The 3,042-nt window shown below is 36.5% G+C and overlaps 1 protein-coding gene across 2 annotated transcripts in view; it reads right to left on the bottom strand.

Moving 5' to 3' along the window:
* The window catches only part of LOC106867807 (atrial natriuretic peptide receptor 1), an 822,997-nt gene that overhangs the window by 333,762 nt on the left and 486,193 nt on the right, over window positions 1-3,042 (bottom strand). The window lies entirely within an intron of this gene.

Here is a 3,042-nt window from a genome sequence, read left to right as displayed (position 1 = left end):
TGTGTGTGGTGTGTGTGTGTGTGTGTGTGTGTGTGTGTGTGTATGTATGTATGCATGTATGTATGTACGTAACGAATTCCTGCTTTGAGGTTGGCAGTATAATTGGTTTCTATTTCAGTTCTTTCTCGTATATCAATTTCCTGCAAATTATTTGAAATATGCTTCAAGGGTATTTGATAGTTTTCATTTGAAATATTGTTATATTCTCAAGCTAAAAAGTTGTCGACAGAAATAATGATATTGTCTTTAATTGTTGACAAACATTACGTTGGATATCACACGTGCGCGCGCGCACAAACGCACACACGCGCACGCATGTATGTCTTTTTGATTCATTCCTCTTTCAATTTTGTTATTAGTGACTAGAGCAAGTGAACAAAGAATTAAACTGTTTTATGATAAGTATAGAGACAAACAATATTCTTTCATACTCTAGGTGCAAGGCTCGAAATATTGGGGGAGGGGGCCAGTCGATTAGATGGACACTGGTACACAACTGGTACTTAATTTGTCGACACCTAAGGGATGAAAGACAAAATCGACCTCGGCAGAATTGGGAACTCAGCCAGTAGAGACAGACGTGCTAACGTTTATTTCTTTATTGCCCACAAGAGGCTAAACATAGAGGGGACAAACAAGGAGAGACAAAAGGATTAAGTCGATTTCATCGACCCCAGTGCGTCACTGTACTTAATTTATCGACCGCAAACGGATGAAAGGCAAAGTTGACCTCGGCGGAATTTGAACTCAGAACGCAAAGTCGGACGAAATACCGCTAACCATTTCGCCCGTGCTAACGTTTCTGCCAGCTCGCCGCTTTTTTATGCAAAATATTTGTTTCTATTCTAAGCACAAGGCCCGAAAGTTTCGGAGAGGGGTTCAATCAATTAGATCGACCCTAGTACGTAACTGGTACTTAATTTATCGACCCCGAAAGGATGAAAAGTAAAGTCGACCTTGGAGGAATTTGTACGAAGAAGGTAGAAACAGGCGAAATACCACTAAGCATTTCGCCCAGGGTGTGAAGGTTTCTTATTTCTTTATTGCCCACAAGGGGCTAAACACAGAGGGGACAAACAAGGACAGACAAAGCGATTAAGTCGATTACAGCGACCCCAGTGCGTAACTAGTACTCAATTTATCGACTCCGAAAGGATGAAAGGCAAAGTCGACCTCGGCGGAATTTGAACTCTAACGTTTCTGCTAGCTCGCCGCCTTTTCTATGCAAAATATTGCCTACTATAATTTAACATAATTGTCTCCAAACTTTGTTTTGTATCACAGACCGGTTTCGTGCAAGACTCTTTTTTCACCGAGCGGGAATCACGCGAATAAAAAAATACACAATAGTGTTCATATATAATTTATTTATTTATTACATATATAATACATATATAATGTAAAACAACTTCAAGTCTGCGATAATCAATAAAACAGAAATAAAATTTTAAAATACATATATATATATATATATTGCAGTTTGGTGGCTGGGGACCACTGACGTCAGGCCTATACATAAACGAGAGGGTGCTGAAATGTTCATGGCTTTAAAGGAATCATGACAGGCCTGGCTGGGAGCCCAATCTTCAGAGTTCTTTTACAAGGCTTAGAAAAACTGAAGGACCATTGCAGTAAGTGTGCGAATCTGAGAAGGGAATATGTTCAATATAATCATGATTAACTGAACCTTGTGTATTTTCGTTTACCGAAGGAACATCTCAGCACTACGTGTATATATAAATGTGTGTGTGTGTGTGTATTCAGTTCTCGTCTACGAAATCCACTCACGTGGCCTACGATTGTAGTTCAACACATTTGTCCAAGCTCCTACGCAATGGGACTGAACCCGAAACCTTGAGGTTGGGAAAAAGAACTTCTTACATCGCTCCTATTACTTTTCTGTACATTCTATACCATGGGTGAGCTTGTTTGCACTAGTTTCAATCTAGACTTAATCATACCATTTTGTCCATGTTCTGTTGCCACGTCATGTACCCAGTTTTGTATCTATATGTACATGTGGATGAAGGTATGTACATACATGTACATATATATGCATATACTCATATATTGTTTATATATATATATATATATATATAAATATATATATATATATATATATATATATATATATATATATATATATATAATGGGCTAATCCCAAAATGTACGTCGTATTGGTTGTACAGTATTTGATATGCTCCAGAATGTCCGATGGATCGGGATTCCAGTGACGTGTATTATGAACAAATGCATAACAAACGAGGAATAAGTGTCACATCATTAGAGCTAAAATGAATATCAAGGAGATACGTATATAATTAACCCAATATTATCTTTTAGGTTGTGATAACACACTAGACTGCCTGGCTCTTTTCTCTATCCCACCCCTAACATGCTCACTAACTACACTAGAAGCTCTAAATCTTTTGTACGCCAATACTCACTGACTAACTTCTTAATATCATCCTAGCTTTGCTTTTTTTCTCTCATTCCAAGCCAGCCTTAGCTTGAATCAGTTTTCGTTCGCCCCTTGCGGTTATATGTTGTTCTTATATTATTTGAAGTGTTAAGTATCATCTGACAGTTTTTGTTTTCTTATGATGCTTTCTTATGATACTTATGAAGCTATTAAGAAATTCGTTGGAAACACCTATAATGAAGTGACACATCCAGCGCTTGTTATTTATTTTTTTGATTATATATATTTTGACGAACATTCGGTCAGTTAAAATATGTTTGTGACATATTTCAACTGCTAAAGCCAAATTCACTGCGGTTGCTGTGAAGAAAGTTCTCCCTTATGGTAAAAACAAACATTGTAAAAACACTCTGTCCATTGCTTCCACGTGTGAGATTCCCATACATGAATGTTTCTATCCTCAGATATATGTATGTATGTATGTATGTATAAATACACACACACACACATATACATATATATATTTATGTATATATATATAATATTTATATTATCCATAAATTTCTTCACCCTTACCTTTGCTCTCTTTATCTTTTTGTTTTTATATATTTGCATATATA

Source organism: Octopus bimaculoides, chromosome 8, assembly GCF_001194135.2.
Source record: "Octopus bimaculoides isolate UCB-OBI-ISO-001 chromosome 8, ASM119413v2, whole genome shotgun sequence".
Classification (NCBI taxonomy): Eukaryota; Metazoa; Mollusca; class Cephalopoda; order Octopoda; family Octopodidae; genus Octopus; species Octopus bimaculoides.
This window is presented reverse-complemented; position numbering and strand designations above follow the sequence as displayed.